Raw genomic sequence first — 23,472 nt, 5'->3', positions numbered from 1 at the left:
AGAAGATCTGATTTGCTGTGTCACAAAACAGGGCGTAAACAGATGTCTGTTAAAAGGAAGAGACCCCCACTTCTCTCCCTCTCTCATCCCTCTCTCCTCCTCTCGCTCTGACCTTCCTCTTCTCCCCGGCGCAGCGCTTCTCCAAGGAACATCTGAAGGAGGCCCTGGCCTTCTCTATCGAACGAACACATGTTCGAGTCGTAGCTGCGTCCTTTGCAACCAAGATTTGCAACATCTCCCTGCCCGGGAGATGAATCTGAACTATCTCGGTAACCAGGGCCGTGCACAGGGGGGTGGCCCGGTGGCTAGAGCCACTGCCCCTCTGCCCTCATCGACTGAGGTGCCCCTCTTCCCCACCCCCGACGCTCCGCTCAAAGCATTCCGCTGATTCCGCTAATCCACTCCAGGTTTTCCCGCTCGCTCCGCAGCATCACTCACTCGCAGTATAGACAGTTCACGAAAGCTGTCGCATTAACAGGTAGGCTATGCAAGACAGTGGTTGAATCTGCGAAATTAGTCATTTGTTTTTTTTGTATTTATGTCGGTAATGTTTTGCTCTTGGTCTTCTGGCTCTTTCTACTAGTGCTAAAAACTTGTAGCCAACAACCAGGGCTGGACTGGCCATCGGGCATACCGCGCAGTTTCCCGGTGGGCCGACGTGCTCTTTGGGCCGATACATCTCATACTCATACATTATTTTTATTATTATTATTATTATTTTCTTTTTCTTTTTAACGGCCCATAAAATTTGTACATCGGCGGCCCATTCGTTTGGTTTTGTTTTGCTTAATTGGCGGTGCTGGGTTTGTGCCGGTGTAATGCATTGGTCAGAAAAAGTCAGCGTTAAGTTTTATTTTTTTCTTCTGACAGACCAGTCCATGAAACGTGTAGATCAGTGGCCCATTGGCTCTTTTCTTGATTGAGACTGGGCTGGCCCAATCACAACTTTAAACGAGTGAGCGAGCGTGCAGCAGTGTCAGTGTGTCAAAATAGTCAGCAAGATGGAGAAGAAACACAAGGAATGTGCAGAAAAACAGCTTGAAAAAATAGAAACAGGCCCTTAAAGCAGACTATGTAAAATGTGTCTAAATATACAGATTTTTTTATGTTTTTAAAAGAAGTATCTTCTGCTCACCAAGGCTGCATTTATTTGCTAAAAAACAATTTAATTGACAATTTAAAATGACTGTTTTCTATTTTAATATATTTTAAATTGTAATTTATTCCTGTGATCAAAGCTGAATGTTCAGCATCATTACTCCAGTCTTCAGTGTCACATGATCATTCAGTAATCATTCTAATATGATGATTTGATGCTCAAGAAACATTTATGATTATTATCAGTGTTGAAAACAGTTGTGTACATTTTTTTTTTCAAATTTCTTTGATGAATAGAAAGTTCAAAAGAACAGCATTTATTTAAAATAGAATATTTTCTAACATTATAAATGTATTTACTGTAACTTTTGATCAGTTTAACTCATCCTTTATGAATAAAAGTATTGATTTATTTTATTTATTTCCCCTAAAAATAAAATTAAAATTCTTACTGACCCCAAACTTCTGAACTTTTTAATGTTACAAAAGCTTTAGATTTCAGATAAATGCTGTTCTTCTGAACTTTCTATTCATCAAAGAATCCTGAAATAAAAATGTAAATAACTGTTTTCAACACTGATAATAATCATAAATGTTTCTTGAGCATCAAATCATATTAGAATGTTTTCTGAAGGATCATGTGACTGAAGACTGGAGTAATGATGCTGAACATTCAGCTTTGATCACAGGATATAAATTACACTTTACTGTGTATTCACATAGAGAACAGCTGTTTTAAATTGGAGTAATATTTCACAATATTACTGTTTTTGTTTGCATTTTTAATCAAATAAATGCAGCCTTGGTGAGCAGAAGATACTTCTTTTAAAAACATTAAAAATCTTACTGACCCCAAACTTTTGAACGGTAGTGTATGTTTTCTGACCTTCATCAGCTCCTGTGGCAGATGATGATAGTGAGGAGGATCAGGAGAGAGACGAGAAAGTGTAGAGTCCGCGGTAAGCAGAACTACTTTCAAAACACTTAGGCTATGTCATGAGTGTAGGAACCCATAACCCAGTTACAGATTATTTCCACATCTGCATAGTTGACGATTACCGCAATTCACTAGAAATCTAATGAGAGGCGTTTGTAAACCATGTTTTCCGCCAAAATAAAAGCTTGATGCAGTTTGCGTCAAAATAAAATATCATGTGCTTATCTCTTTCAATTATAGAAATTGGTACAAAACTAATTATGAAAGTTTCCTTTATTGTTTTAGTGCATTTGTTTTACAAAATATGGCTATTACTGTCATTGGATTAATATTATAACTATTATTATGTAGTAGGTGTAATGTAAATAGACACTGTAACTAAAAGAGGTTTGAATATTTCTTTGTTTAGTTTGCACACTGAATATGGGTTGGAGCTTTTAATTTTGAACTCTCAAAGTGCACCAGATTGATGAATTTAACATTAAAATACACACAATTTTCTTACGGGGAGGCATGCCCCCAAACCCCCCTAGAAGGACCGAGGTCCACCCACCACAGTTTTACCAAACATCCTGTGAGAAACACTGGTATTGCTATGCCGGTGCAGCTTATAGCTTGTTTTAGGCTTCATCACTGTATTAATAAATGTCAAATTTTTACTTATTTCATCTGTTAACTCTCACTCGTTCATATAGCCTACTCACTCATTACATGGCATTAGTGGTTTTAAGGAATTGGAGTTGGTATGCATATATTTAAGGGCGTGCAAAGATGGGTGGTGTTTATGATCATATAGTGGGCCGGTCTGGGCCAAAATGCCAGGGCCAATTTTTATTTTTTGCCCCAGTCCAGCCCTGTGTACAACATATCCACGTTCTTAGAATTAGCCGATTGTCTAATCAAATTATTGTATTCTTGATCAGATCTAATACAAATAACTACATTTTCTGTTGTTGGCACACTTTGTAGTGCCCCTAAAAACTAAATAGTGCCCCTTTTTTGGTTTAGGCCACTGCCCCTTAAAATGTCTGTGCACGGCCCTGTCGGTAACGTTACATTCAGTGAGCCTTTTTAAGCTTCCCGCGACACCGGAAGACGCAGCAGAAACAGGACACCATCCTCGCTTCCTGCCTCAGCCTCAGCCTCACCCGAAAGAGCACAGAATCTTGCAAGTAGGCTATATTGATTCCTATAAAAGCTGTTCCAGGTGTCTCATGAACTTAGGTTTCTGTATGTAATAATTACTAGCTTTTCCCTCCTCTCTATTTCTTTCTTTCTTTCTTTCATTTCATTTTATTCTGATCACGTATGTTATTGTTTGGTTAAAAGTTTGTTTGTGTTTATTGTTTGCATTTTTACGTACGTTTATATTCGTAGCCCATATAATCTCTAGTCTTACATTTATTAAAATTCATTAATACTTTTCACTGTCTCTGTGTTTGAAAACCCACCTTATAAGTCAATGAAACTAAAAGATCTAAGCTACAAAGCTCGATATTGTAGACTACATTGAGTAGTTCTTAATTCATAAACTCAGAAAGTTTGATGTTCGTGGCCAGAAGATAAAACTTTCTTGGAGTTTGTAAAGGGATACCCCTTCTTAACTGTGATAATCTCACATTTATTCGCTGGACTAATGACTGATGACCAAACCAGTTACAGAACAAGGTAATCTCGACAATTGATGAAATAAATGTACATGCGATTATCTGAATTATTATGACCATGAGTTATAATTATTAATATTTCCAAAATTCCCTATATCCTTGAGCTAATTCACGTTTACCCAGAGTCGTATTTGGTACACTAATCCATCTTTCTTTCTTTCTAACTAATCCATCTTTCTTTCTTTCTAACTAACCAATCCATCTTTCTTTCTTTCTTTCTTTCGTTCTTTCTTTCTTTCTTTCTTTCTTTCTTTCTTTCTTTCTTTCTTTCTAACTAATCCATTTTTCTTTCTTTCTAACTAATATATCTTTCTTTCATTCTAACTAATCTATCTTTCTTTCTTTCTAACTAATCTATCTTTCTATCTAATCCATCTTTCTTTCTTTCTAACTAATATATCTTTCTTTCATTCTAACTAATCTATCTTTCTTTCTTTCTAACTAATCTATCTTTCTATCTAATCCATCTTTCTTTCTTTCTAACTAATATCTTTCTTTCATTCTAACTAATCTATCTTTCTAACTAATCTATCTTTCTAACTAATCTGTCTATTTATCCTTCTATCTAATCTATCTTTCTTTCAAACTAATCTATCTTTCTAACTAATCCATCTTTCTTCCTTTCTTTCTTTCTTTCTTTCTTTCTTTCTAACTAATCAATCTTTTTTCTTTTTCTCTTACTAATCAATCTTTTTTCTTTCTCTCTTACTAATCTATCTTTCCAACTAATCATTTTTTTTCTTTCTCTCTTACTAATCTATCTTTCTTTCTAACTAATCAGTCTTTTTTTCTTTCTTTTTAACTAATCCATCTTTCTTTCTTGCTAACTAATCTATCTTTCTTTATTTTTAACTAATCCATCTTTCTTTCTTTCTAACTAATCCACCATTATTTCTTTCTTTCTAACTAATATATCTTTCTTTTTAACTAATCCATCTTTCTTTCTTTCTTTCTTTCTTTCTTTCTTTCTTTCTATCTAATCCATCTTTCTTTCTAACTAATCTATCTTTCTTTCTTTTTAACTAATCCATCTTTCTTTCTTTCTAACTAATCCATCTTTCTTTCTTTCTAACTAATCCATCTTTCTTTCTTTCTAACTAATCCATCTTTCTTTATTTTTAACTAACTAATCCATCTTTCTTTCTTTCTTTCTTTCTAACTAATCAATCTTTCTTTCTAATTAACTAATCCATCTTTCTTTCTAAATAATCCATGTTTCTTTCTAACTAACTAACTAATCCATCTTTCTTTCTTACTAATCCATCTTTCTTTCTAACTAACTAATCCACTGTTCATTCATTCTTTCTTTCATTCTAGCTAATCTATCTTTCTTTCTAACTAATCCACCTTTTTCTTTCTTTCTTTTTCTTTCAAAATTTAACTAATCAATTTTTCTTTCTCTCTCACTAATCTTTATTTCTAACTAATCAGTCTTTCTTTCATTCATTCTAACTAATCTATTTTTCTTTCTTTCTTTTTAACTAATCCATCTTTCTTTCTTTCTAACTAATCCATCTTTCTTTCTTTCTTTCTTTCTTTCTAACTAATCCATCTTTCTTTCTTTTTAATTAACTAATCCACCATTCATTCATTCTTTCTTTCTTTCTTTCTTTCTTTCTTTCTTTCTTTCTTTCTTTCTTTCTCTTTCTTTCTTTCTGTCTTTCTAGCTACCTAATCTTTCTCTCTTTTTTCTTTCATTTCTTTCTTTCTTTCTTTCTTTCTTTCTTTCTTTCTTTCTTTCTTTCTAACTAATCTTTCTTTTTTCTTTCTTTCTAACTTTTCTTTCTTTCCAACTAATCTTTATTTCTTTCTAACTAATCTTTCTTTCTAACTAATCTTTCTTTCTTGCTTGCTTTCTTTCTAACTAATGTCTTTCTTTCTTTCTTTCTTTCTCTTTCTTTCTTTCTGTCTACCTAATCTTTTTCTCTTTTTCTTTCATTTTTTCTTTCTACCTAATCTTTCTTTCTTTCTCTTTCTTTCTTTCTTTCTTTCTAACTAATCTTTCTTTTTTCTTTCTTTCTAACTTTTCTTTCTTTCCAACTAATATTTCTTTCTTTCTAACTAATCTTTCTTTCTTGCTTGCTTGCTTTCTCACTAATCTGTCTCTTTCTTTCTTTCTTTCTTTCTAACTAATCTTTCTTTCTAATACTGTATATCTTTCTAATCTATCTTTCTAAATCTTTCTTTTTAACTTATCTTTCTTTCTAACTAATCTATCTTTCTTTATCTTTCTAACTAATCTTTCTTTCTTTCTAACTAATCTTTCTTCTTTCTTTCAAACTATTCTTTCTTTCTAATTCATTTATCAATCAAAATTTAAACAACTTTAAACTTCTAACTACTTTTAACTTCTTCAAACTCTCTGGTCCGGCTTTCTCAAGCCAACTTAAAGTTTGTCTCAACAAACTTTTTTTTCTAGTTATTTTTCATATTCTATAAATGAACATGCATATCCCCTAGACATTGTGTGTATGATTATTACTGTCGTGTAAAGTGTCTTTTGTACTGTATACTGTTTTATGCATGCTTTATGATAATAACCACTAGATAATGTAACCTTATTGGTATTATGCTTCCTATCAAATTAATTATAGTGTAATGTCCTACACATATGTGAACATTACCTCTTCATAGCATGTTTTGTATTCTTGTTAGATTAATTCAGAGTATGAAGGGACAGAAAGGGCTAATCCAGTTACAGATGCAAAATACCATGCTCGAAGACACGGAGTTGTAAACTTCCTGTCCAAAGTTTTAAGTTGCTATTGGCTCACTAACCCCCTGGAGAAGTGACCTCCCTCAGAGGTTAAAGAGCACCCACACAGTCGCCTCTCTCTCTCTTTCACATCAGCCATGTGTAACTTCCTCGATCATAAAAGAGTCAAACTAACACTGCAATTTCATCATCATTCCTTCATTCAACACAGAATAAATCGATTGCAACTTCAGCACCATTGGACAGAACCATCAAGACATTCTCCTGCGACTGCACATCCGGACGCTCATTCCACGGCTAAGGCAATGTAAGTATTGTAAATTTAACTAAACAGAGGTTAAGTATAAGCAGAAGACCCCTTGCTAACAAGGTGCTTTAAACTAAAAATACTGATGGTTCTTTCTGATGGTTAAATTATTCTTTTTTTCATAGCTTCATTCCCTGTTTCTGTTTCCGGTACCATTTACTTTCACTTTCCATTTTACCCATGTATGCGTGATTGTGTGTTTGTTTAGATTAGTTATGTGTTGGTTATTTAGTTAAATAATACGAATCGATCACAGCTACATGCTAAGATAGAGATATTTTTCTGTGACTATGAAAAATATCCTTTCTGAGAGTTGATAGACGAATAATACTGAGTGTTTGCTGGACAAGCAGAAAAAAAATAGTGTAATATAAATTCAGCTATATCAAGTTAATTTGATTAACTGATCAACATTTTTATAATTAATTATTCATTTCCATTTTGAGCTAATTTGCAAAAACATGTTCAGCAACAATACTCAGGTAGGCTGTGGCATTTAAACAATGCTCAATTGGTACTAAGGGGCCCAAAGTGTGCCATGAAAATTACACCATAACACCATCCCCACACCATTACACCCCCACCACCAGCCTGAACCATTTTACCAATCTTCTATTGTCTAATTTTGGTGAACCCGTGCAATTTGTAGCCTCAGAATCCTTACAGTCTTCTACTGCTGTAGCCCATCTGCTTTAAGGTTTGATGTGTTGTGCGTTTAGATATGCTCTTCTGAATACCTCGGTGGTAATGAGTAGTTATTTGAGTTACTGTTGCCTTTCTATAAGCTCAAACCAGTCTGACCATTCTCCTCGGACCTCTGTCATCAACAAGGCATTTTCAGCCATAGAACTGCCATGCCATATTCAAAGTCACTTAAATCACATATCTTCCCCATTCTGACGCTCAGTTTGAACTTCAGCAGATTGTCTTGACCATGTCTGCATGCCTAAATGCATTGAGTTGCTGCCATGTGATTGGCTGATTAGATATTTGCGTTAACAAGCAGTTGAACAGGTGTACCTAATAAAGTGGCTGGTGATAGTGTGTTTGTGTGTGTAATATGTATGAATAAATCTGTCATGAAAATAAGATTTATTTAATTGTTTATATTTCAACACCGAATTGGAGAAGAAATGTAATTGTAATATTAAAAACTGCCTTAATTGCAATAAAAAAACCTTATATATAACTGCATTTGATTTTTAAATAAATTTGATATTACACACAAACCACTTTTCTTACCAGCAAGACGTGGGAGCACTTAGTCCTGCCACGGCTGAGGTCCACAAATCCCTCCCAACATGAAAATCTAGAATGAAAGGTTGAGAGCGATTAGAATGCATGATTAAGCAATCTCTCCAGATATACAACATCTCAAAAACAAGTTAATAATCAAGAAGGTTTACACAAAATATTATTTCATAACAACTGCAAACCATTTACTATAATGCAGGACAATGCATAATTTGTTTCCTTAAATGTATTTTTCCTTTACTTCTGGTGTGTCCTGCACAGAGTCCTGCACAGGTCATGTTTGGTAAACCCGCACAGAACACCCGACCTGTTATCTGACAGCAGCACTTATTTAATTCCGTACTCAACCCGACCCGTTTGACAAAGACCGCAACCTGAACCGCAACTGCATTAAATCTACTACATCAGGTAGACAATTTTTTTTTTTTTTCTCAAGTAACACAAGCAATCAAACCCAGTAGTGCGGGAAGGGGGGTTCTGCAGGTGCTGCAGCCCTGCTCGTCATAGCATCAGCACCCCCTGGTGGGGGGCTGTGGACAAACATAATATTGTACTTAAAAACGTGAAATAAAAAAATAAATAAATTGACAGTGTTAACTAACGCTCTTATGCCTAATGTAGTGAGTGTTCAAGCTACGGAGAAAATGAAATAAAGTTTGAATTTGTCATGCTTTGTTCCGATCAGAGCATGTGAGCAGAGATCAAGCACATTTCTGAATATTCCGCTCCACTTGCTCATTCCGCTCAGGGTTGCTCCCTCAACCCAGAATGGCCTGCTGGTTCGAAAATATGTGGAATAAGGGCTGCCTCCGACTAAAGGGTTTTTTTTGCGGTGCGGACTCGCCATGAACGGCAGAGAGAAATGCACATTTCATATGGATTACATAATCAGAGAGTAGCCTATTTCTTTTCGTTTTGAATAGTTTCGCTTAAAAGTATACATTTCAAGCCTTCTATAATAGATAGCCTATATTTCTCAAATCTGTGAGGCACAAGCTGAGTTTCGGCGCCCTCCAGTTCACGTGCAATGCAAGTGATCGTGCCGGCGCCTTATTACATTGTCTGCTATATATTTGCTTCTTATTTACTAAATACAGGCAATTGGTTGATAGAACATTGATCAAAATTAAGATACAATTTATACAAAACGAAAAGCTTTGAAAAATCTTTTTTTTTACAAAACAAAACTCAATGAAGTGTTCAAAATCATGTCTTACCCACTCCATGCCTCCATCATGTGAGCAGCCTTCCCATACAGGCTATTTAGAAAAAATGAGCATAAATCACACCATAGGTTATACAGACGCTTAGAGGTCTCCATAAATTAAAACAGCATATAGCCAAATGCACTCACCTAAAGGATTATTAGGAACACCTGTTCAATTTCTCATTAATGCAATTATCTAATCAACCAATCACATGGCAGTTGCTTCAATGCATTTAGGGGTGTGGTCATGGTCAAGACAATCTCCTGAACTCCAAACTGAATGTCAGAATGGGAAAGAAAGGTGATTTAAGCAATTTTGAGCGTGGCATGGTTGTTGGTGCCAGATGGGCTGGTTGTGCGTGAAAATCCCAGTAACTGAGCAGATTGTGAAATACTCAGACCGGCCCGTCTGGCACCAACAACCATGCCACACTCAAAATTGCTTAAATGCGGCAGTCCTGAGGGCGAAAATGCCTTGTTGATGCTAGAGGTCAGAGGAGAATGGGCCGACTGATTCAAGCTGATAGAAGAGCAACTTTGACTGAAATAACCACTCATTACAACCGAGGTATGCAGCAAAGCATTTGTGAAGCCACAACACGCACAACCTTGAGGCGTATGGGCTACAACAGCAGAAGACCCCACCGGGTACCACTCATCTCCACTACAAATAGGAAAAAGAGGCTACAATTTGCACAGTTGAAGACTGGAAAAATGTTGCCTGGTCTGATGAGTCTCGATTTCTGTTGAGACATTCAGATGGTAGAGTCAGAATTTGGCGTAAACAGAATGAGAACATGGATCCATCATGCCTTGTTACCACTGTGCAGGCTGGTGGTGGTGGTGTAATGGTGTGGGGGATGTTTTCTTGGCACACTTTAGGCCCCTTAGTGCCAATTGGGCATCTTTTAAATGCCATGGCCTACCTGAGCATTGTTTCTGACCATGTCCATCCCTTTATGACCACCATGTACCCATCCTCTGATGGCTACTTCCAGAAGGAAAATGCACCATGTCACAAAGCTCGAATCATTTCAAATTGGTTTCTTGAACATGACAATGAGTTCACTGTACTAAAATGGCCCCCACAGTCACCAGATCTAAACCCAATAGAGCATCTTTGGGATGTGGTGGAACGGGAGCTTCGTGCCCTGGATGTGCATCCCACAAATCTCCATCAACTGCAAGATGCTATCCTATCAATATGGGCCAACATTTCTAAAGAATGCTTTCAGCACCTTGTTGAATCAATGCCATGTAGAATTAAGGCAGTTCTGAAGGCGAAAGGGGGTCAAACACAGTATTAGTATGGTGTTCCTAATAATCCTTTAGGTGAGTGTATGAGCCTTTACTGTCATATTATTGGGGATGTTTTAGTGGATTCACTTTGCATTTAAATGTGGTTTTCTCTCCTGAAACTCCATAGTGTATATGTGGCCATTTGTCCTCTCAGCAGCATGAAAAAAAAAAAAAAAAAAGTATTAGGGGCCAAGCACTGAAAGTGAGTAGGCACCTCTTGAAATCGTTGGCGTTCTTATTATTCTTCCGATTCCTCTTCCGTATGGAAGTCTATGGCAGCCCATAGAACCGCTTGCGGGAAAGTTATGAAATGTGGCACACTGATAGAGAACAGTCTGAACAGTCACCATAGCAAATGGAGTCTCTAACTCAATCCCTCTAGCACCACCAGCTGTCCAAACTTTCACTATATTTTTTGTTTCATATATTATACTTGTGTAATTGTGACTTTAATTCCTGCTGTAATGGACACGTATGTTTTATTAATTATTTGTATTTCTTTAAGTGGTTTTGTTTACATTAATTTGATCCTTTATCAATTACAGCGTGTCGTGCATTGCTGCCGCACGCTGCTCTAAAGTGCTACACGAGTCCTCATAATCTGTTTTCTTACTTCAGGTACATGAATTATTGTTGTATGTTCTTAAAATGTGTTTCTGTAAAAATGTATTGCCCAGTCTGCATGAGCATTCACAGTGCGCGTCATGCATTGCTGCCGCACGCTGCTCTAAAGTGCTACACGAGTCCTCATAATCTGTTTTCTTACTTCAGATAAAATAAAGATGATTGAAGGATGAATTTCAGCGTTCACGAGTGTTTCATAGTTGACAACGCAGATAACACACCGCTACAACTGGTGCCGTGATCGTTGCTTCACTCTTCGTGGGACCAGGCCGTTACACACGCGGGTGAAGGAGTTGCCGGGGTGATAGGCGAACGAGCGCCGCTGCAACGTGACTGAGTGGATGAGAGGTTCGCCATTGGTATATGAGATGTGAACTGAAAGATATCTGATTCCAGAAAACTTTGTAAGTTTTAAAGGGGACTGAAATATTTTAACAATTGAAGTTAATTATATTGTAGATTTTTTATTTTCATTTGGTATTTACTGAAGAAAAAAGAAAAAGAAAAAAAATCAGAAGTGGTATTTTAATTTGAATGTCAGAAACTGATATGGAGGGTTTTAAAGGTCAGATGAATGTGGGAAGAGGGAGAGGTGTACTGAGGTTCATACAAGCACATCAGACAGGTGGGGCTGATAAAATAAGTCCACTTTCCTCAACCCCTATTCACACAAGACATGCTAATGTGCCGACATCCACTGTGTCTCAGTCTTGTGCTGTTTCAGATGATTCTGTGCAGTTCTCTGATATAAATACTCTACCAGTGACTCTGATAAATGACATAGTGAAACAGATAGGCAGCAGCATTGGCCAGAACATCATTACCTGTCTTGAATCTGGGGGTTTTGGCCAAAACAAGCAAAGTGATTCAACTATTAATGTGAGTGATTTGTCAAAAGTCAGCTTAGTTGTTAAGCAAGATGTTAATGAGCCCCCGTTCTTCAGAGGTGATGGGGAAGAGAAAATTTGTGTTGATGAGTGGGTGGAGACAGTAAAAGTGTGTTTGAAAAAACATTCAGTGCCCTTGAAGGACCAAGCCGATGAGGTACTGACAAAGCTAAAGGGCAAAGCGCGTGATGTAGTTAAGGTGGGGCTGAGAAGTAATCCACTGATTGACCTCAGTGATGGTCCAAAGCCAATTTTTGACCTGCTCAAACAACAATGCAGTGATACTGTATATTCGTGCATGCCTTTGGCAGACTTTTACGCCACTTTGCCTTTGAAATATGAGAATCCATTTGATTACTGGATTAGGCTGCATAATGCTATTGACATTGCTGGGGAAGGACTGAAAAGACAAGAAAAAACTCTTGATGACCCTTTGTGTGAGGTCACTGTAATGTTTATTCGGAACTGCCCTGATCCAGAGCTGGCTCTGGTATTTAAGTGTAAGCCACTGGATGAATGGACTGCAGCTGATGTACAGATTAGATTGGATGAGTATCAGAGGGAAAAAAAGCTCCAAGAAGCAAGTCTAATGTACATGTGAGTAGCATTGCGTGTCATGCCCAGTCAACCAACATTTTGTATGCTCAAGGTATGGAGAAAAATGCAGCAGTAGCGCCAACTCAGGATACTAAGCGCAGTAATCAGGATCAGTCTTTGAGTCACATAATCAGGCTTTTGGAACGAGTTTTGGACCAGGGTTCTTGCCAGCCGGCGACTAGAGTGAACAGACCTCAACATAAAGTATGGAGTGGTGTAACCAAACAAAATGTTGCATGCAAAGTATGTGGGGATGCAAGTCATGATACTTTTTCACACTGTCGAATTAACCGCTTGTGCTTTAACTGTCATGCCCCTGGCCACAGAGCATCATCTTGTTCTCCCGGTACCGGCCCTAAACCAAATGTTCAACAAAGAGGTCCTGACTCTGGTCAGTTGGGAAACTAGATGGCCCACATGAGGAGGGGACTAGTGGTGGGCCATGCATAATGTCCCCTGGTGATGAGGATATCGATTTGGCATCTGTATATTCTGAGTTTTGCAGTACTGTTGACAACAAGACAAAAGTGATTTTTCAAAATGTTCAGAGACTTAACACAAATGATGATCTGTTCTTTACTGATGTTTTGGTACAGGATGTTGTTTTGCTTCGAGCCATGCTTGACAGTGGGTCTATGGCCTGTACAATGAGTACTCAAGCTCTGTCCAAACTCATAAAAGCAAAAGTACTTACCTCAGATGACATATATCCAACACTGCTCACACTGATTGGCTGTGGTGGTCAGAAAACGAGCCCACTGGGAGCGTGTGATGTACAAATGAAAGTGTTCGACTGCTCCTTCTCTGTACCTGCTTTAATTGTTGATGGGCAAAATGCTGACCTAATTTTGGGGAGTAATGTCATAAAACATTAGCCTGGCTCCGCCCTCCTACGTACTTCCGCTCAATTTCATTTTACTTCAGTACTACGTCTGGGCCTGCTGTATATTCTTAGGTTTCCAGAAACCAATTTTTTGTAGGACCAATCAGCGAACAGAGGGAGTGGCTGAGAACGATGACGTTGATGTAGTGTGTCAGTTTGAGTTGGAGTAATGGCAGCGGAGAAAGATGTGAGAAAAGCTATTCGGTCCGTTGTTGCAAAACTGCCGAATATACAGAAGTTAAAGCCGGAGCAAGAACAATGTTTGCTAAGTTTTGTTGGTGGCCATGATGTTGTGGCCCTCCCCCCTACGGGGTTCGGGAAAAGTTTGATTTTCCAGCTCACTCCGCTAGCACTAGAAGTGCCAGAATTCCATAACTACTAGAACTGCCGCAAGCGGTCATTTTGATCGCTATTCAAAACTCTATATCTTTAATGATAAATCCCCAATTGAGAGATTAATGCATTTATTGTATTAGGATGTCTTTTAAAAACAAAACAACACCAAACTGTACATTTAAACAAGTTTAATTATAATTTATAAATAAATAATATTCGTAGATGCCCTGAACAAAATAGTAGCCTATGTTTTCATGTTTCCACTGTTTGATCGTGCCCGCCGACACACATTATAGCCATAATAAAATATAATAATAAAATAGTCAACCTAACATATAAAAATTCCACTGCTCTGTTTCTCAGTACTAGTAGGCTACAATTCGTACCATTTTATGCGTGTGAAGAGGATGATTTTTTCCGTCGATATTGGAACGTGAGTGAAGTTCAAAGCCTATGATAAAGAATAGTTTAGCATCCAAATACATCGCAAATGTTGAAACATTTTGATTCTAATTAGAGAGTTACGTGAGCTCAACGCCGCTTACTTTCACTTTCGCTTATAAAGCATTTCATTTTGGCTTTAGTTATTTTTTCATTCTTGTTCTGTTCTGAATATCATTACATTTAAATGATTTGTTGTTGAATATGTTTAGTGTATTTTTTACCACATTTTATTGTTGCGTATATTGGTATAATAATACCGCGAAATTCAGTGCGGTCAATATGACCGTTTATGGCCGAAATAGGTAAATATGTTCATTTGTTTTTTTTTTGCCTTATGTGTAATTTATATGAAAAACATTTTAAATGAAAATACAGACACTTTTAGGAAAAGTCAGGTACCAGCAGGATTGTATTTATTTTTTCAACAAAGTTATTGCAGATATAAAATTCAAAACGGTCAAAATGACTGCCATGGCAGTTCTAGTGGTGAATGAGTTAGCTAAGGCGAACGATAGGGATGCAAAGCCGATAGTTGTTGTCGTCTCCCCTCTTGTTGCACTAATGGAGGACCAAGTGAAGGAGGCAGAAAAGTTGTTTCCGTATCGCGCAGTAGCCTGTTAAACACTGTACAGCATTTGCGGCAGATCCGAAACGACCGCAGCGGCGTATTGTTAATGATTAGACCCAGCTTCGACAGTTGACTGAATACATCACTGTCCTTAGTGTCAAATATACATTTAGAATTTGTAAATGTTTCCGGCCGGTTTCGGCGCATGACATACGTGACGACCACACGTTAGCGATTGGCTATGGCAGATCCTGAGTGACTCTGGGCAGATCCAATAGTTTTGAACTTTAACAGAGAACCCGCCTACAAGGAAGTAAACGTTTCTCAATGGAGAGAGGCCAGACTCTCTGTACAAATGAAATGTACGAGAGTCTGGTAGAACCAGGCTAATAAAACATATCATTCATGACATGAAGATATCAAGTGATTTCTGGGGGAGGGTATCTGACTCACAGAGCAAAGATTCTGATACCAAAGCTTTGATTCAACTTTTGTGCAATGTTGAGTCATGGAAAGGTACGGAGCCACCTAATAAAGTAGGAATTGTAAAGCTAAAACATGCTGTCACTCTGGAGCCCATGAAAGAACATATAGTATGGGGAACGTTAGTTAGTGACAAAATCCGATCAGCAGGCAGTACAATTGTTGTGGAGCCCAGGACAGCACGCACTGCACCGAGAAATGTGTTGGTGGGCAGGATAGTTGTGTCCTTATGGGGGGATGGCAGTACGCCAGTCAAAGTTATCAACCCATCGAACAAACCTGTCTGTCTAAAACGCAACTGCAAGCTGGCTGATGTGTACACCTGTATGGCTCTTGAGGACTTTGATGTTGACTGTCTTGGCATGTCTTATCAACCGATGAAAGATTTGGAGTGTAATGAATTGGAGACAGAAAGCCAGACAAAATGCAGTACTGAGAAGTGTGAGACTGGGAGTCAACACTGTGCGCCACATGGGCTGGCTGGCTCAACGCTGTCTAGCCTGGGACTCCATGATGTTGATATAAGCTCAAATTCTTTGTCACCTTACTGGAGAGCAAGGTTGGCTGAACTGTTGATCAAGTATGAGTCGATATTTTCGCGTCATGGACTGGACTGTGGTAGGGCCAAAGGCTTTGTTCACAGAATCTGTCTAAGTGATACTAAACCTTTCAGGCTTCCTTACAGAAGGTTGTCACCGTCTCACTATGAGAAGTTGCGAGAGGCATTGGACGACATGGAGGAGCGTGACATAATCAGAAAATCAATGAGTGATTATGCATCGCCTTTGGTGTTAGTCTGGAAAAGGAATGGTGATCTGAGACTGTGCACGGACTTTTGCTGGCTGAATGCGCGTACCGTCAAAGATGCACATCCTCTCCGCATCAAGCAGATGCACTTGTGGCTCTAAGTGATAACGCATTCTTTTCCACAATGGACTTAACATCAGGTTATTACGACGTGGAAGTGCATGAGAGCGACAGAAAATTCACAGCATTTACTACACCCTTTATGAATATATGAATATAGGCTTTATACAGACTTTATGAATATAACAGGCTTCCTCAGGGCCTATGCAATAGTCCTGCGACATTCATGAGGATGATGATGAACATATTTGGTGATCAGAACTTCATGAGCATGTTGTGCTATCTCGATGACATCCTCGTTTTTGCTCCTGATGAACAGCTTGCTTTGGAACGACTAGAGATGGTATTCCACAGACTTCAAACTCACAATTTGAAGCTGTCTCAGAAGAAGTGTCATTTCATGAAACCTTCCGTTAAGTTTCTTGGCCACATTGTGAGTAGTGAAGGAGTGACTACTGATCCTGAAAAGGTCAACGCTATTGTTGATATCACAGAACAGGATCTTATGAAAGATGGCACTGACATTCCATCACAAACAAAAATAAGGTCATTCTTGGGGATGGTAGTTTTCTACCAGCAGTATATCGAAGGCTGTTCTCGCATTGGTAGACCCCTCTTTGCATTAACATCAGGCATGAGGAAAACAAGGCACACCAAAGGACAGAAACGTGTGATGGCAGGCAGAAAACTTACCTCTTCTGACGGGACCCAGGAATGTCGAGATGCCTTTAATTCACTGAAACAGGCTTTACTCGAAAGAGTCACTTTGGCGCACCCAGATTTTAGTAAACCTTTCTTGCTGTCTGTCGATGCGTCCAGTAATGGGCTTGGTGCAGTTCTTTCTCAGATTGTGGTGGGTGGAGAGGTTGCTCGCCCCATAGCCTTTGCTAGCAAGTCACTTAATTATGCCAATCAAAGTATCCAGCACACAGGCTAGAGTTTTTTGCTCTCAAATGGGCAGTCTGTGACAAATTTAGTCACTGGCTCAGGGGTCAACAGTTCTCCATTTGGACAGACAACAACCCACTGACCTACATTCTTACAAAACCCAAATTGGATGCTTGCGAGCAAAGATGGGTCGCAAAGCTCGCACCATATAACTTCGACATCAAATATATTCCTGGGCCGAAGAATGTAGTAGCAGACACCCTCAGCCGTGACCCATTTGTGCGACCCAGTGTGTTCCTCCGACTTACCAGACTTCCCTATGATGCTCTCTTGGAGGAGTCTCGTGCGGTGAATACAGAGAATGTACAAGATAAGTTTCGCTGGACGTGTCATCCTTTTGAGAAGCAAGCACAAGACAAGCCCTGTTCAGATATTGAGATGAATAATGCTGCTTTGTCAAGCCAGTCTGGTATTTCTCAGGAAGACATTTCTGCCATGCTGCAAAGCAGTAGATGACAAGAAAATCATGTTCAGCCATATGCTTACCTGCTTCCACAGCTACTTGGGTCGATCATTCCATCTCGGTTGTCAGATGATCCGGTACTATCAAAACAGGAGCTGGTAGATTTACAACATGCTGATCCTGACTTGAACAGAGTGCTTTTCTTTGTGGAGCGCAAACGTAGGCTGTCTAGGAGAGAGAGGCACAAGGAATCGCCTAGTGTTCTTCGGTTTTTGAGAAACTGAAACAAACTGTCAGTAAGAACAGGTTTATTATATCGAGTCTGCAAAGATGTTTTCACAAGAAAGAAGACTTTTCAGTTTATTGTGCCTGCTGCTCTCCGCGATGTAGTCCTCAAGGGAGTACATAATGAAGCTGGACACCAGGGACAACACAGAACTCTCTATCTAACCAGATGTCGATTCTACTGGCAAGGGCTGGAAAGGGATGTAAAGGAGTATGTGAGACGCTGCAAAAGATGTGTTGTCAGCAAGTCGCCAGAGCCTGAGGCTAGATCTCTGCTTGAAAGTGTCAAAACGTCAAGACCACTTGAGCTGGTTTGTGTGGAGTTTGGTAGAACTCCTAGGTTGCCCATCGATATGATGTTTGACTCTGTGCTGCTTGATGACCAGGTGGTCAACTATAACCAGTATGTGCAGTCTTTCCGAGGTGATCTTGCACAAGCGATGAAAGTGGCCCAATGTTCAGCTTCAAAACAACAACAGAGGCAAGCAAATCTCTACAACAAGAAGCAGAAAGGTGCTCCAGTGAACATCGGTGATAGAGTGCTGCTGGCCAATAAGGGTGAGCATGGCAAGAGGAAAACTGCTGATAGATGGGAGAGTCACATCTACATAGTGATGGGAATGAACAAGGAGGTCCACACGTTCCGTATAAGAAATTGTGTGACTGGAAATGAGAAAGTTGTTCATAGAAATCTCATCATGCCAGTGAACTTCCTACCTCTTCAGAATGAGATTTCAGAAGATGATTCTTCCAGGAATGTTGCCTCGAGCAGGTCGAGTCTGTCTGTAAGTGAAAATGCAGAGTTAAGATTGCCTGTCAATGAATCAGAAGAGAGAACTGTTGCATGGGTGTCGGAACTCCCAGTTTCTGAAGTTGATCGAGTTGATTGCAGATGAACGGTCTATTGTCCTGTCTGCACCTCATTCTACAAGCCTCAATGGTCAGACGGAATGCAGATCTTTGACATGTGAACCTGATGTTGATAGGTGCAGTAATCAGGCTGAGGCAGATGTATATACTGATACTGTAGCCACTGACCATTTGCTAGAGAGTTCCAGAACGCCTGCAACTCAGGGTGGGTCATTAACTGTCAAAACCAGATGTGGGAGGGTGGTTAAACCAGTCATTAGACTGATCCAGAATATGCACCAGAAGGTTATGTCTGGGTTGTAGTTTTTTTTTCTTCTCTCTCCTGTTCGTAGAGGTATCATATATGAGATTGATTTAATACTGTGATTAAAATTTGCATATCTGTGTTTGTAGTACCTTGACGGAAGGGAATTTACGAGTGATCTAAAGGTAGATACGAATTTATGAAATGCTGTGTTAAAATTATCACTAGATGTATGTAATATGTAACAGGCATATTATTCCTTTGAGTGTTAGGAGGCTTTGCATCCCTCTTACATGACTAATTCTGATAAGAATAGTCTTACGACTGGGGTTTAGTGTGTCACTTGATTTACAGTATTTTCTCTTGGTACTATGAAATGATTTTGTTTCTCTTACTGTCCTTTATTATGTGGTTATATGTACCTGTTTTGTTATGGGTGACTTTGTAGCATTTTGATATGTTATGTTGTATTCTTTTGTTTTGTCATGTACAAGTGGAAGTCGGCAGGGGGGAATGTAGCAAGTGTGCTTTAAGAATATTTATTTTGTGATTCCACTTTTCATGACCATTTTTGGGTCTTCCTTTCCGTCCGCCATGCTGATTTGGGGGGTGACCACTTTGCTTCTTCCCAGTCTGCATGAGCATTCACAGTGGTAGGTCACGCAAGTTTATGTGCTGATTAAATAAGGCCGTATTTCTTGTTTCATATGTTATACTTGTGTAATTGTGACTTTAATTCCCGCTGTAATGGACACGTATGTTTTATTAATTATTTGTATTTCTTTAAGTGGTTTTCTTTACATTAATTTTATCCTTTATCAATTACAGCGCGTCGTGCATTGCTGCCGCACGCTGCTCTAAAGTGCTACATGAGTCCTCATAATCTGTTTTCTTACTTCAGGTACATGAATTATTGTTGTATGTTCTTAAAATGTGTTTCTGTAAAAATGTATTGCCCAGTCTGGATGAGCATTCACAGTGCGCGTCGTGCATTGCTGCCGCACGCTGCTCTAAAGTGCTACACGAGTCCTCATAATCTGTTTTCTTACTTCAGATAAAATAAAGATGATTGAAGGACGAATTTCAGCGTTCACGAGTGTTTCATAGTTGACACAACGCAGATAACACACCGCTACACTTGCGAAAACAGATGTAAGGGTTTATCTCCACAACGATTTATCGTATTCAGACCAAACTTGGTACATCTCATCACAAGCATGACCTAAGGCTACATGCTGTGTTTCGGTGCAGCTCCACCTACTAGTCCAGAGATACAAAAAATGGCTATTTTTGCTTATAACTTCAGAACGATTTGTCCAAAAATCATAAAAGTCGTCTTGTTAGATTCAAGGTGTCATGCCAAGTCGACTAATATCTATTTTTTCCATATCAGCCATTTTGGACGTCGGCCATTTTGAATTTTGTACTAAAATGCTGTATGCTGTATGAATGCTGTAAAATGCTTTCATGAACACATTAACGTATCGTTACGAAACTTGGTATGGGTCATCAATACGATGCCCTGAAGGAGCCTGAGAAGTTTCGAATGAGCGCCACCTAGTGGTAAAATTTATTTTTCAAATGCTTATAACTCTAGGTGTGGTTGATTTTCACGCGAGTCATCTCCTTAGGTTCCTGAATCCTTGGCGAGTCCAACGATACCGAACATGCTAGGTTTCGCCTTACTGTTTGTGTAGCGTTGTGATTTAGCACTTAAAAAACATTTGACCAGCAGCCATATCACCCTGTAGCCCAAGACTGGTTGCCCACTGAAGCTAAGCAGGGCTGAGCCTGGTTAGTACCTGGATGGGAGACCTCCTGAGAAAAACCAGGTTGCTGCTGGAAGAGGTGTTAGTGAGGCCAGCAGGGGGTGCTCACCCTGTGGTCTGTGTGGGTCCTAATGTCCCAGTGTAGTGACGGGGACACTATACTGCCAAAAGAGCACCGTTCTTCGGATGAGACGTTAATCCGAGGTCCTGACTCTCTGTGGTCATTAAAAATCCCAGGATGTCCTTCGAAAAAGAGTAGGGGTGTAACCCCGGCATCCTGGCCAAATTTGCCCCTTGGCCTCTGTCCATCATGGCCTCCTAATCATCCCCATATACTGATTGGCTTCATCACTGTCTCCTCTCCACCAGTAAGCTGGTGTGTGGTGGGCGTTCTGGCGCAATATGGCTGCCGTCGCATCATCCAAGTGGACATTGCTGCACATTGGTGGTGGTTGAGGAGATTCCCCCATCTATGTAAAGCGCTTTGAGGTCTCAGAAAAAGCGCTATATAAAATGTAACGAATTATTATTATTATTATGATTATAATTATTTGTCCATATCTTCGAAACCGTTAGACCAATCGAGACGAAACCAATGTAGGAAGTTTGGAAACATAGGTCGTTGGTAGCATATTAACCCTCTGGGGTCGACAATTGCACCCGCGCGTTTTGCTGGATTTTCGTCACACTGTAGCACAATAAACTTAAATTACTCCGTCATTTATGGTCATACAGAAAAAAGAAATATAAAAAAAGAATCTGTGATATTTCTACTTTTGTATGTGTCCACTTATAATCAAATCAAAACATTGTGCTTTTGTAAAATAAAGAAAATAAACAGGGTGTGCCTTCTGCCTCCCCGTCGCGGTGAACTTTTTTTTCTTGATCACCTCCCGCATAAAGCTTTCTCACACAAAACACGTCGTACAAATTTTAAATCAATATATTGTCTTATCTGAATGAGCAGTCAGGGCGATTTTCACATAGTTTTGGAGCAAATATTCTAGGCTACGTGATACAATTTTCAAAAGTCTTGTGAAGAAATAATCAGTATGGGTTTCATGGCCTTATTTCAGTGAGAATTTTTTTTGTATTTTCACAAACCACGCATAAATGTCATTATCTCAAAACTACAAACTTTTACATACATGCTGCTTATATATTATTGTAGCAGAGTTTGTGCTGAATACAGTGTAATCAGACTTTAGCCATGAAAATGTCACAAGTAACAGAAATAAGCACAAATGTCAGAGCATGTCAGAACACCTCCAGGGCCCAGAAAACAGCTCAGACCCCAGAGGGTTAATGCCCAAAAGTGGTAAAAAAATCCAATCAAAGTCACCCATGGGTAATTTTCTATGCTCTCATACATATAAATGTCTACTCTAAAACAAAATGAGATATTTTCACCAAATTTGACACCCACATGCATGGGCTCACTCTGAAAACACATAAAAAAAGCAGTGGAACTGCACCAATGGGTGGCACTATAATAGAACAAAACAAGGACATTGCCATTAATTACAATATAATATCATGATATTAAATGTTACACTTTACGAATGCATTGTGGCTCTTCAGCTATCAGGTTAACCATAAGCTATATTAGCATTAAGATAGCTTAGCATGCTAATCTGGTTAACATGTTTTTGTATGCTAATTCTTACACTGAAGCCTCTCCTCAGCAGTGTGGTAAGTCAGCATCAACTGAGTGGTGCAAGCTGTTAAACCACGTGCCATGAGCCTCGAACAATTCAGGTCATGGGTTCGAATCCTGTGTGGCACATGCCCAGACCGCAATAGGTACTGTGGCCAGAAGTGGTGCAAAGATGCTTCAGTTCCATACATGGTGTCTATCTGAGAAGGAACTCAATAAATAAGACATGTGGCACATATAAAAATTATTCATTTTGAGTTGATTTTCACTTGAATTATGGAACATCGGCATCTTGGTGAATGCATGGCTTCCCAGTGGCACAATGAGATAAGTGACAGGCATCTAATCCAGAGATAGTGGGTTAGAGTCCCGCGTGGGATGACTTTAGAAAAATTGTGTGGAATATTGTGTCATTTTGATTCCTTTATTATTCAAGCATTGTGCTAATCTTTCTTTCTCTTAGATTAGAAATATATATGTACATGTTCTTGTTCTTTCTGTGTTCATTTTCACCTGTACCAGCTGTTTTTTCATGTATGTTCAATTTCTGCTGTTTTTGCTCTTCCTGCTCTGTACCACTGTCACAGCTGCTTCAGGGGCTTGGCCCCGTATATTTCAAATTGTGATTATATACAGAAAGGGAGCAAAGAGCGCTCCCTTTATAATGACTGACGCTGTCAATCACTTCAGTTGCAGCACGATAGACTACAATGCTTAATGTTGAAAAACGCGTATTAATTAGAAACCTTGAACACAAATAGGCATATGACTGTTTTTAAGAAGATAAGCAAATAAGCAGCTGTCTATCAGTGGGTGCCTTACTGAGTCGAAATGGTCTTGACAATTGGACCCATAGTCCGCCCATGCCTATTGAGTCCTGACCCGCACCTCAAATGACAACGTAAATATTATTCCAATATTATAAAATATTAGCGGTTCACCTGTCGGGTACCCACCCGTGTGCAGGACAACCACCAGTGATATTGAATGGAAATGCTAAGGTATAGCTCTCTTATTATACACCTCTTTGGTTTAGACAAACATGTAATCCTAACTCAGACACACATTTGAGTCACTGACTTGAGGAACCCGACATATTGGATAGCACAAAAAAGCAGAGAA

General features: G+C 39.0%; 1 protein-coding gene across 10 annotated transcripts in view; it reads right to left on the bottom strand.

Moving 5' to 3' along the window:
- The window catches only part of thrb (thyroid hormone receptor beta), a 498,010-nt gene that overhangs the window by 190,058 nt on the left and 284,480 nt on the right, over positions 1-23,472 (bottom strand). For 7 of the 10 annotated variants that reach the window (XM_079878987.1, XM_079878979.1, XM_079878982.1 and 4 more), the window contains one exon: positions 7,968-8,034. The exons of 2 other annotated variants lie outside the window; for them this stretch is intronic. The gene's annotated coding sequence lies outside the window, so the exon portion shown is untranslated. Of the gene's footprint in view, positions 1-7,967; positions 8,035-9,196; positions 9,239-23,472 lie in introns of all 10 variants that reach the window. One more of the 10 variants, XM_079878990.1, reaches the window with a different exon arrangement.

The sequence above is a fragment of the Squalius cephalus genome, assembly GCF_949319135.1.
Source record: "Squalius cephalus genome assembly, chromosome: 8".
Taxonomy (NCBI): Eukaryota; Metazoa; Chordata; class Actinopteri; order Cypriniformes; family Leuciscidae; genus Squalius; species Squalius cephalus.
This window is presented reverse-complemented; position numbering and strand designations above follow the sequence as displayed.